Here is a 13,283-nt window from a genome sequence, read left to right as displayed (position 1 = left end):
CACTCCGAATTTAAGTTACGCTTCTTTTTTATTACCTTTGTTGCAACATCACTTCACAATATAAAACATACTTGAAAATATCTTCCTCACTGTTAAAGCAATTTGCGTCTTTTCAACATGACGACCAAGACTTGACTCTCTAATAACCGCTTACGCGCCCCAAAAATCAGAGTTACAAGTACGTCAAAGATTATAGTGACAAAAGAAAGAATACACATAAGAATAACATCATTGCAATAAAAACATATCGATGTATCAAAGTACCTCTACATTAATGAAATCAAATCTGAATGTTGTCACAGAAATATGTTAACTATTTTACAGAAACACAGTAGAATATTGCTGGTATCGGGAGGTTGAGGTGAGGTGCCGTAATGGTTACGTAATTCAAGTACCATTACAAGTGGATAACGTCGCAAGCTTCGAAGAGCTATTCACGGGCGGTGTTATTGTGTAAGTTGTACCATAATTAATACCGAGCAGTGACAAGGGCGAAAGTATGCGACAAAAAAGTTCCAGAAAACAAGGGGCGGCAAAAGACATGTTGATAACTGCCAATGTATTTACGGGCTGCCACTGACTCCGACATGAAGAGTGGTCCATCAGCAAGAAGTGAGAATATGGAAGCGTTTGTTTCGGCCACAGTACACCAGATCCTCAATTCAGCTTACGAGAAATTCTTGCAGTCATTGATATTAGCTTTGCTTCTGACTGGTGAATAATGCATGGCCATAACTTTCATACGTACCGACTGTCACTTATGCAGGACGAGCATGGGAACTATTTTAATCAGAGAGCTACTTTCTGCGAATGGGCCACGAATAATTTCAATCCTGACACCTTTAAAACTGTTATATCCTCTGACAAAATCACGTTCGTAAATGATGGTGCTGTGAACCGTCATAATATGCATTACTGGACCACAGAAAATCCTAGCTTTTGCGTCATGTCTATCTTCAGACCATTAATGTGTGTTAACCCTTTTGTGGTCATAGTCTTTTGAGCTTATTACAGGTGACAGTTTGTACTTCAGTGACTTGCTATGAACCACCTATGGCATAACATGCAAAAACAAAAAAAATTAAGGCACCCATTTTTTTGAAAATTTATGTTGGGAGACAGCTTCCCACGGACAAAGAGACCATACAATCAAATTTTTAGGAAATTTTTTATTGTAAATATTGATACTGCAAAACATAATAAAAATATACATCGTTGCTGGATTATCTTTTACTAACTAAATATTAACAAAAATTCAATTACTGGGTGTTATGGAACAGTCTGAATCATGGATCTACACATAAAGTAACATTCCAGTTTGAGCATACTATTCTCGTTCTTTTTTCTTCTGTTCTTGTATTGCACATTCGACAACGTCTATTCTTCATAATTTTCTTTGGTATATGTTTACCCACATTTGAAAATTTGAGTTCATCAGGAAGACCAATGCTATCTGCATTTTTTAGATGAATACAGGTGGACGCCCACGTCGTTTCCTTGAAGAGAATAATGACAGTAATTTTCTTGCCAAATGTAAACTGAATGACAGCTGCTCTCCATTTCCTGTGACTGCTGCGTGTATTATAAACGCATTCACAATGGCAGCATCAACCAGAAAATAAAAAATTCTGTGCCACCATTTTAGTCATCGCTGTCCAACTTCATATCGTTCTCGCTTCTAATGGAAGAGATCCACACCACCCATTACACTGTTGTACAAACGTATGGCACTTGGACAAGCAATGCTACATTTCCTTTTCTGGGAACGAATATTACATCCTTGGGAGATGTTGCTGTAGACAAAACTGTTACTGTCCTTATGTTTTGCGACTTTATCGCAACGACTGAGTCTTTTACCTGCCCTTGAACTCTCCGCGTGAAAGTTTGTCATTTTTATTCATCATTTCTGGAAGACATTCTCTGTTGACTATGACAGTACCTACAGAAAATATTCCATTTGCCAGAAGTGTTTTCATTAGGGCGTACGAAGTGAAATAGTTGTCAAATGCAACAATATATTTACTGTTTTTCAAAGCTGAACACAATTCAAGTACAACCCTTTCACCAAGAGGTATATTGGCGATATTGTCTTCCCTTTTTCCACAATAGATCTGGAGCTTCAGTAGAAAGCCTGTCTTAGCATCAGTTAGGCACCAGACCTTGTACCATTTTTTTTATAGGCTTCATCGGCATATATTGTTTTATGCTTCCAGCTTTCCTTGAAAGGTATCATAGCTTTATCAGCAGATAATCTGCCTGAACGATTATGTGCCTCTAAGAAATTAGCATTTAGGGCGTCAGCCAGGGGCCTTACTTTATACAGTTTATCATATCCATTTGGGCACCCTTCCTCACTGCCTTCGAATTATCGTTCAGGTGACGGTTTTCTAAAAAAATTTCAAACTGCTTTAGAGTTATCACTTTCGACACTGATTCAACAAGCAGAAGGGCATCTGAACTGCAGTAATTTGATAAATGTGGTAAATTGTGAATGCCCATAATAAGCAACCCAATAAATGATTTTATTTCAGAGTCTGTCATGTCGATCCAGTTCTTTGTTCTTACAGGTGTTTCGGACCTCAGTCGAAAATTGTGTCACTCTTGGGATACATACAAGTTTGTTCGACAATATTCTAAATGATACAGTATTTTCGTTGAACATCTCAAGAAAATACTCATGTGGACGATTCGTTTTAGAGAATATTTTTCGGGCAATATTAAGCTTTCTCTAACAGAATCTGTGTCTAAACATTTTTTTTTACTCTATGGACTGAAACATTGTCTTCTACTGAAAATACTTGTTGAAAAGTAATACCATATTACTTTCCTCATCAATTGAAACATCGTCTGATTCAATATCGGAAACTGAGACATCCTCAGGAAGTGAGAAGAGGTATCCTAGAACGTCTTCCTAACTGCTAAAGTAATTCTGCAATTAGAACTATCTAAGATAAGTTAACATGCCTCTCAACACATCTGTAAGCAGGCCTATTGTCTACACTAAAAGTATGAAATAGTGCCAGACGTATGGCCAACTTGGGCCGTGGGAGAAAATATACCCACACGTTTACAACTTATTTTTGATGTGTTAGAATCGACTAGAAAATTTCTTTCATGCGTTAACTTGAAGAACATTGCATAAAATACCGAATGAGTACCGTGGAGTTACTTACAAATATCATTGTCTGCAAATAGACAAACAAAATCACGAAATTACGTCAAAACGACGTCTACTTGCCACCAGATTGAGCGCAGCTGACATATAATACTCCGTCAGTTCTTGCCAGAGCGACTGCTGGCATCGCCGGGAATTTTCACGTGTTTCTAATTCTAGTCTACAGATGGCAGCACCAGCTAGACGTATCAATGTAAAGTTCTTTGCCACTTGGAGGATATTAAAGTGTGTGGGAAGATATCTTCCCATTGCCGATGTAAGAGTTAAGGAAACCTTTGGAGATTGTAACGCAGTTACTCAACCAACTTACATACAGCTACCATAGCTTCATATTTGTTTTCTCAGTCGCCATTTATGTTTCTGATTCTGCTTAATATATCGATACTAAATGATTATTGTAGCTCAACTGATCTATTTGCTTTTCTACTTAAAATTCAATCTGTAGAAATGGTTAGTAATTACAGCGAAGAAATTGTAATTGTGAAAAAGATGTGTAACCTCGCACTGGTTAGGCAGATAATTTATAAATATTAGCATGCACCCGGACACAATAAGTTTGAGAATCCCCTGTCAAGTAGAGGTGGGCTGCGGACTGGTGCGTGCACTAAAGGCTCGGTAGGTAACAGGAGTGGTGTGTGCTCCTGCAAAGATATAGCTGTTATGCGTTGCGTGCGAGGCAAGAAGAAATCTTAGAGCAGATAAAATGTGGCTGCATGCGAGTCAAGATAATGAGAAGTTTTATGATAGGTACAGCTGCTTGAATAATAATTGCTTGTAAAAACCCATGCAAGAAAGAAGAATGTGCAAATGGCGCGTTAGATGTACAAAATAATGTGTCCGAGACACTGTTAATTGAGTGTGAATTTCACCACCAGCCACTACGACAGGTAAGAATTGGTATTTGTTCTAATTTATTTTTGTGACATGGTGAACATTCTTTTAATGTCGAACACTAAATAACGTAACAAGTTTAACGTATTTAATCGACTTTGTGAGTGAACAAACTCCATTGAGCATTTCTTTCATCGACGATACAGAGAAATGCAAAATTCCAGAACGAAATTTGTGCTCTGCAGTGGAGTGTGTCTTAATATGAAACTTCTTCGCAGATTAAAACTTTGTATCTGACCGAGACTCGAAATCGAGAGCTTTGCCTTTGGCAGGCATGTGCTCTACCAGCTTTTCTTTTCCTCAATCTCCCGGGAACTAACGCCACCGTGGAAGAAAGGATATTGCGGAGATATGGCTTGGTCACAGCCTGGGAGATGTTTCCAGAATAATTTCTTCAAATGGTTCAAATGGCTCTGAGCACTATGGGACTTAACTTCTTAGGTCATCAGTCCCCTATAACTTAGAACTACTTAAACCTAACTAACCTAAGGACATCACACACATGCATGCCCAAGGTAGGATTCGAACCTGCGACCGTAGCGGTCGCGCGGTTCCAGACTGAAGCGCCCAGAACCGCTCGGCCACCACGGCCGGTATAATTTCTTCCCTCTGCAGCGGAGTGTTCGTTGATATGAAACTTCCAGGCGGGTTAAAACTGATACTAGCGAAAGTAAAGCTGTGAGGATGGGTCGTGAGCCGTACTTGAGTAGCTTAGTTGGTAGAGTACCTGCCCGCAAATTGCTAAGTATCCAAATTCAGGTTTCGGTCCGGGACACAGATTTAATCTGCCAAGAAGTTTCGTATGAACGCACATCCCGCTGCAGAGTGAAAAATCTCTTCAATTGCTTAACACACCAACTCTTTACAGGAATAATTTTTGAGTCGTTGAGATCATTAAATGCTAAAAACATGTCCTGCTCTGCAGTGGGTCCTGTTAGTGGTATAATCTTTACCAGCTGTTCTCTTGTCTCGAAATTATCAAAAAGCAGTGTTGCAAAAACGGCCATCTCAGCTGAATTAGCTATATCAGTCGATTCGCCAAGTTAGAGAAAAGCAGCTGCAGCGATAAAACGTCGCTTTTAATTGTGTAGTCACGTCAGGACTCATAACCTCAACCCTCCTCATAAGTGCATATGCAGGAGTCCGTATAGATTTAATAACAGACGTATGGAGTGATTTAAAGTGAAACGATCGCATACAACTAATAGCAGGGAAAGCAGTTGCCAGACTGAGAAACATTAGAAGAATTCTCTGTTAGCTGTAATCCACCCACAAAGGACGTAGCTTACAAAACACTTGTTAGACCAGTACTTCAATATTTTTGGTCACACTGGGATCAGTACCAGACAGGATTCATAGATGAAATGAAGATCCAAAGAAGAACAGCGCGTTTCGATCCAGGTTCACTTATTACGCGCGTAAGCGCCGCAGGAACGCTCTGCCAGCTGCAGTGGCAGACACTACAAGAGATGCGTGCTGCAATACTGTGTGGTTTACTGTTAAAATTTTGGGAAGATGCATTCCAGACGAGCCAACCAATACATTGCTTTCTCCCACGTATATCTCGTGAAAAGACCATGAAGACAAAATGAGAGGTAGTCGACGTCACACAGAGGCTTATCACCATCCGTTCTTCTAGCGAACTATTCGCAATTGGCACAGGACAGGGCGAACTGACAACTATACACGTAGTACCCTCCGCCACACATCGTAAGCCTACTTGCGGAGTATAAATATAGATCTAGACTAGCACAGGGGAAGAAAGCTGCCTTCAGTACTATTAGTGACAGGTGCTGATATGGGCAGGCGGAAAACTTATCTGAACGTGTACGTCTGCAAGTGAAATGGGGACCACGACAGAAAAAGAAACTGGAACCACCTGGGGGAGGGAGGGGGTGGGGGGGGGGTGAGAGAGCACTTTGTAGGACACATGCTACGGTATTCAGAAACAATTAACTTGGTGGTGGAAGGAACAGTGGTAGGGAAAAGTAGTAGAGAGATGAAAAGACCAGAGAATGCAAAAAAAATGTGCTAGATGTAGGGTGTAGCAGTGACGTAGAGATGAAAAAGTCAACATAAAGTGAAGGACAGCACCAAGCCAACAAAAAGACAGATGACTAAAAGTAAAAAGAACATTTCAGGTGGGATGTACGTGGAAATCACACTGTATTCTACACTACGCGTTTCGTCACAGGGTTATTTGGTAAGCGTGATAGCGTTACGGAGATGTTTAGCAAACTCAAGTGGCAGACTCTGCAAGAGAGGCGCTCTGCATCGCGGTGTAGCTTGCTGTCCAGGTTTAGAAACGGTGCGTTTCTGGATGAGGTATCGAATACATTGCTTCCCCCGACTTATACTTCCCGAGGAGATCACGAATGTAAAATTAGAGAGATTCTAGCGCGCACGGAGGCTTTCCGGCAGTCGTTCTTCCCGCGAACCATACGCGACTGGAACAGGAAAGGGATGTAATAACAGTGGCACGTAAAGTGCCCTCCGCCACACACCGTTGGATGGCTTGCGGAGTATACATGTAGATGTAAATGTAGATGTAGATGTACTGCAGTTCATCTGGTTTGCGTACTTTGGAGCTTCTTCTGCAAGCCACAATCTCTCTTGAGATGCTATGTCGAGACAGATTTGCGACGGAGATTATGTTGTTATTTTATGTTGTAATATATTTTTGTTGTATGGATTTATGTTGCAAAACTACGTAAGTCAATTGTCAGGTTGAAAGTACAATCTCCCTCCCGCTACGTTTTTCTGATTCTTAACTGAAACAGTTATCTTTGCGATGTTTGGACATGGACTGCAAATGTTAAAGAGAGAGAACACGCTTCGTAAAACCTGAACATTTGTCTAAACCAAAAATTTGTCCCTATTATTTAAAGACATCAATTCCTCTACTTAAGTTAAAGGGTAGCTTTGAAAGGATAATAGTTCATAACACATTCTTCGTTTCTTTAGTTTATGAAGCACACTTCCTAGCAATGGTTAGACCCAATCATTGTCATATTAGCAGCTGAATTTAGTTCCACTTTCAAACTGAACTTCGCCATTGTTGTGCTGCTTTTTCACATTAAACTATCACGTTATAAAAATTACGGTTGTCTTGCTGAGTGTTCTACTAATAATGCGGCCCGCCAACGAATGCTGCTGGCTAAAACTGAGGTATGATTTGCCCACTGATTTCATGTCTAAAACCATTAGCGAACAAATTGATTAACCCCTCAGTGTTGCCCACCATTCGACGGAAAACTTCCAAACTCATATTTTATCGACATCTGCAAAGCGCTCACATTTTTTGGTGCGATCCGACTGCGTATGGCCGCTCCACACGAAACATGAACGACGATTGCCTTCGGGGATGACGGCATGTGATCGATGGCGAGTGGACACGGTTTTCTAACGAAAAATGCACACTCACCTCCGAAAGTTTCAGAGAACCAGCAGTGCGTAAGGGCTACAATAGGCCACGTCATGTCACTACCGGCCCTTACAATGTGCTGATTACTTTTCTCTATACGACCTTTTAGAGAAGCAGTGTCGAATGTGTTTCGTTCAAACGGATAAACAGGAATAAAGCGTCGTCGTAAAAGTCTGCATCGGAATGGAGAAGCTTACCACCATTTTTTTCAGGGCGGTTCAACTGACGAAACCACACAACATTTCACCATATTATTGACATTATACTAAATCTCACCTTGTATTTTTATGTGGTTAATTTTTGTAAATTTCTCGTACACTTCAGGATGGTGATGACACCGTACTAACGACAAGAATGACGGAGGGACTGAATTTTATGTAAGTTCTGTCACCTATACAAATATAAAGTCCTCGGTAAAAGTGAGAAGTATTCTATTTGAGGAGTTTGAAACAACGAAAAATTTGTTGTTGGAATGTTTTTTGTCTGTCTTCAGTTCCTTTCATTCTATAAGTTCCTTAACATGTCTACCTCTTCGGCACCTGCTGAGGTGTCATTCATCAACATTTTATTCGAAACTTGTAATGGCGAAGAACAAAAAAGGATTATACATGCTATCAACATAACAGTTGGTAGCTGTTTCAGAAGTTGAAAATTAGGTTGTTGTCCAGCTGTGTGATAACTAAAATAGAGGCACTGTAATGCATTTAATCTGTAGGTACTAAACTAAAACTTTTAGCTAATGAATCACGTGAAAAATACAAACTCATTCATCTTTTGACGCTTCCTGCTACGAGACACTAGCTCTGACATGGAAATTTCCATTTGTGGAACAAAAAATGGGGGGAAAGAAGGCAGCAGGGGTGTTTTTAATGAAGACACTCGGAGCGCGCCGATGTTCTACAAAAAGTTGGTCGGTTCTGAGGCTCAAACTTATGACCTTGTTGTGTAGGAGGGAGCAACCATTAATAAAATCTGACGACCTGAGAAATTTCATATTCCCCGTCGCGGGGGAGGATAAATAGATTTACATGGCTGATAAATGAAGCGCGGCCACGTGGTCGGTTGGGCTGGGCGGGCTTTAAAGCCGATGGATGCGGCGACGGCTGCCCGGCTGTCGGCGCTCGTCCACGCCGAGTCTGCAGCTGCACACTTCTGCTTTAGGGGATGCTCGTATACCCCAGGGTGAGAGTCTCACATTACCGCTTATGGCACACGGTGAAGAAGCATTCATAGTGAGTCAGAATGTTCTTTGTTGTTGTTGTTATCTTCACATCGAAGACTGGTTTGATGCAGCTCTGCACATTATCTGTCCTGTGCGAGTCTCCTCTTTATCTCTGGATAGTTACTGAAAGTGCTACTCTGAGATTAAGAGGTTGGCACAGGAGAGGAATTCGTGTCGGGCCGCATCAAACCAGTGAGAAGACTGTTGCCCCTCCCCCCCCCCCCCTCCTCCAAGAAAACTACTGCGTCTGTTTGAACATGCTACTACAGAGGGGTCCAAAAAAATTTATCCACTGTTTAAAGCCCATAATTTGCAAACTAATTGACGGAGTTGTCTCATTTTTGGTGAAAGTGTAGTTCCAACTTAAATATATCACTGTAGATGTTCGAAATGGTCACCATTAACATCCACACACAAACGATGCGCCGAACAGCAGCACGAACTACTGACAGCAACGTGTTCAGTTGGATATTTGCGCATGAATGTACGATGGATTCTCGAAGTTCACCCAATGTGCGTGGCTTTTGTCGATAAACGACGTCCTTTAGTGTTCCCCACAGGTAAAACTCCAGAGAAGTTAAGTCTGGGGAACGTGGTGGTTCAGATGGCTCTGAGCACTATGGGACTTAACATCTGAGGTCATCAAAAATGGTTCAAATGGCTCTGAGCACTATGGGACTCAACTGCTGAGGTCATTAGTCCCCTAGAACTTAGAACTAGTTAAACCTAACTAACATCCACGCCCGAGGCAGGATTTGAACCTGCGACCGTAGCGGTCTTGCGGTTCCAGACTGCAGCGCCTTTAACCGCACGGCCACTTCGGCCGGCTGAGGTCATCAGTCCCCTAGAACTTAGAACTACGTAAACCTAACTAACCTAAAGACATCACACATCCATGCCCGTGGCAGGATTCGAACCTGCGACCGTAGCGGTCTCGCGGTTCCAGACTGAAGCGCCTAGAACCCCTCGGCCACACTGGCCGGCGAACGTGGTGGATACTCCACAGCACCTCTACGGCCTATCCATCTTCCTGGTAGGTTTTCGTCGAGATACGCCCTAACACGATTTTGGTAGTGCGCTGGGGCACCATCTTGTTGAAAGTAAACTCTTCCGTCTCCATACAAGTCTAGGATGGAAGGTAAAATGGATGTCTGAAGCTACCAAAGGTACACCTCACCGGTAACTGTGCCGTCAAAGAAGAATGGCCCAATCAAGCCCCGGTAAGACAACCCACACCACACATTTACTCCTGGCAAATTCACGGCTTTGTCTACATGGATGTTCGGATTTTCGGCGGCCTGGTAGATGCAATTGTGGCGATTTACTGTACCATTGAGCTTGAACTGTGCCTCATCATACCACACAATCATCTCCGCAAACTCTTCATCGTTGCGCACCATGTTAGTAAACCGCTCGCAGTACTCCATTCTACGATCTGGGTCGTCCTTGTTCATTGCGTGTAGCAATCGTGGGATGTAGCAGTTCCACTTCGCTGTCCTCAAAATTCGCCGAACACTTGAGCGACGCACTCCAGTTCTCCAGTTTCACGGGCGCACTGTCTCACAGACTCCTGTGGTAAGCGAGTGAGTTGTAACACACGACGGGAGTTAGCTGGACTTCTTACTGTTACAAAACAAAACAACGCAATATAACGCTTGTGTGACGATTGCCGAAACTACAAACTATTACGCTACCAAAGATGAGACAACTCCGTCAATTATTTTGCCAGTTATGGACTTTTAAACAGTGGACACATTTTTTTGGACCCCTCTGTGTATTCGAACCTTCGTCTTGCTCTTCAATCACCCCCTCCCTAGCCCTCTCTCCCCCTTCCCCTCCCACACACACACTTCGCTCCATTACTAAGTTGATGATACTGCGTCAGGTTGTGTCTCATAAACCCATATATAATTTTACTCTACTAACCCCATAAATTTAGCAGTTTCCAAATTAGATTCAATACCTGCTCCTTAACTATCACATCTACGTGTCTAATTTTCAGCATTCTTCTGTAGCACCATACTTCAAAGGCCTGTGTTCTATTTTTTTCTGAATTGCTTATCATCCTCCTTTCACCCCCATACATGGCTACACTCCAGACAAATACCTTCAGAGAAGACTTCCTAGTACTTACATTTTCTTGCTCCAGCCAGCTTTCAGTTTGTGTCTCTCTCTACTTTGGCCATCATCATTTATTTTGCTGCCCAAATAGCAAATCTCATGTACTACTTTTAGATTCTCATTTTCTAATGTAATTCCCCTAGCATCCCCTCATATAATTTGACTACATACCATTAGCCATGTTTCACTTTTGTTGACATTCATTTTATAACGGGTTTTAAAGACACTTTCCGTTCTGTTCAACTGCTCTTCCAGGTTCTTTGCATTCTTTGACAAAATTAAGGTGCCGTCTACAAAACTCATAGTTTTTATTTCTTCTCCAAACCTCTCCTTAGTTTCCTACACTGTTTGTCTAGTGTAGAGTGTAGGTACGCAAAGTGCCAGACTACATCCATAACCACTCCCGTCTCAACCACCGCTTCCCTTTTCGGATTTCGACTCTTATACTCGTAACCACAGTCTGGTCGCTGTGCAAGTTGTTCATAACCTTTTGTTCCTTGTATTTAATCATTGTTGCCTTCAGAATTTGAAACAATGTAGTCCAGCTAACTCTGTCAACAGATTTCTCTAAAAAGAAATTTCCTGGCAGATTGAAACTTTGTGCCAGGCCGAAACTTGCAAGTGGGACCTTTTCCTATCGTAGTCAAGTGCTCTACCAACCGAGCCACTCTGCAGCGGAGTGTGCGCTCATGTGGAACTTCGTAGCAAATTAAAACTGCATGCCAGACCGAAACTCGAACTCGGGACTTCTGCATTCTGAGGGCAACTACTTGTTGCCCTCAGAAGTCAAAGGTCCTGAGTTCGAGTTTCGAACTGGCAAGCAGTTTTAATTTGCTACGAAGTTCATATGGAACTTCACTCTGCGGAGGAGTGTGCGCTCATATGGAACTTCGTAGCAAATTAAAACTGCTTGCCAGACCGAAACTCGAACTCAGGACCTTTGACTTCTGAGGGCAACAAGTAGTTGCCCTCAGAATGCAGAAGTCCCGAGTTCGAGTTTCGGTCTGGCATGCAGTTTTAATTTGCTACGAAGTTCCACATGAGCGCACACTCCTCCGCAGAGTGAAAATTTCATTCAGCTTTCTCTAAATCTACAAATACTATTAACGTAGTTTTGCCTTCTTTTAACTAGCCTCAAAGATAATACGTAGAGTCAGTGTTGCCCCGCGTGTTCCGACGTTTCTCCGGAACCTTAACTAACCTCTTTCGAGGTCGTCTTCTAACTACTTTGCTGTCCTTCTGTAAACAATTCGTGTCAGTAATTTACAAACGTGAATCGCTAAACTAATGGTTCGGTAATATTCACACTTGTTAGCATCCGCATTCATTGGAATTGGAATTATTACATCCTTCTTGAAATCTGAGGGTTATTTCGCCTGTCCCATATATCTTGCACATCAGGTGGAGAAGTTTTGTCATTGTTGACTCTCTGAAGAATATCAGCAATTCTGACAAAATGTCGACTGCTGCAAGAGACTTGTTTTCAGTGGTCTGTAAAATTATTCTCGCAGTATCATATCTTCCATATCAGCTTTATTTGCTCCCTCTTTTCTGTGTGTAGTGCTGCCTTCAAGTTCATTTCTCTGGCATAGCCCTTTTACATATTTCTTCTTCCTTTTAGCTTTCCGTTGTTTGCTTAGTACTGCGTAGTTGGTTCTCTTTTTTAACAGGTCTTAAATCTTCCTATAGGTGGCCTCTATCTTTACCCTTTTGCTTCTTTACCCTTACATTTATCCTGTAGCCATTCCTGCTTAGTCGTTTTGCACATTCTATCAATTTCATATTCGTTTTGACCCACTTTCGCCTGCTTCACTGGCTGAATTTTTATATATATCCTTGCGTCAATTAAATTAAATATCTCCAACGTTATCCAGGGATTTCTACTACATCTTGTCTTTTTATCCATTTGATCCGCTGCTGCCTTCACTATTTCATCTCTCGAAGATACCCATTCGTCTTTCATAGTACTCCTTTCCCTGTTTCAGTCAAGCATTGCGTGATGCTCGCTCTGGAACTCTCTGTGATTGTTTAAGTTCATCCATTGCTTTAAGTTCCTACTTTATTTTCTGCCTTATTCTCATTATGTTTCTCGAAATCGAGAAACCACAGAAACTTTCAAAGATACGTTACGTATTTAATACGATGAAATAAATAGTCAAAGATTAGTAACACAATTTCAAGAGTCCTTCAGTGATTACTCTTGGTTTTTATGTACTTACCGTATTCTGATCATTGGGTAGTAAATATAATAAATTCTTTTGGATTTCTTAGCTCCTTAGAAGATGTCCTTTAGTGCCTAATAAAGAATACGCTTCTTCCTTCACATTCTCTATAAACACACACCATTAGCTTGAGCATATGTATGTATACCCCATGAGTCCAAAATGTTTCGACACTAGATTAATAAATACTAGAGAAAACTTAAGATGGTGATTTTAACTCTTCAACTG

The sequence above is a fragment of the Schistocerca serialis genome, chromosome 6 (assembly GCF_023864345.2).
Source record: "Schistocerca serialis cubense isolate TAMUIC-IGC-003099 chromosome 6, iqSchSeri2.2, whole genome shotgun sequence".
NCBI classification, from domain to species: Eukaryota; Metazoa; Arthropoda; class Insecta; order Orthoptera; family Acrididae; genus Schistocerca; species Schistocerca serialis.
Note: the sequence above shows the minus strand (reverse complement) of the source record.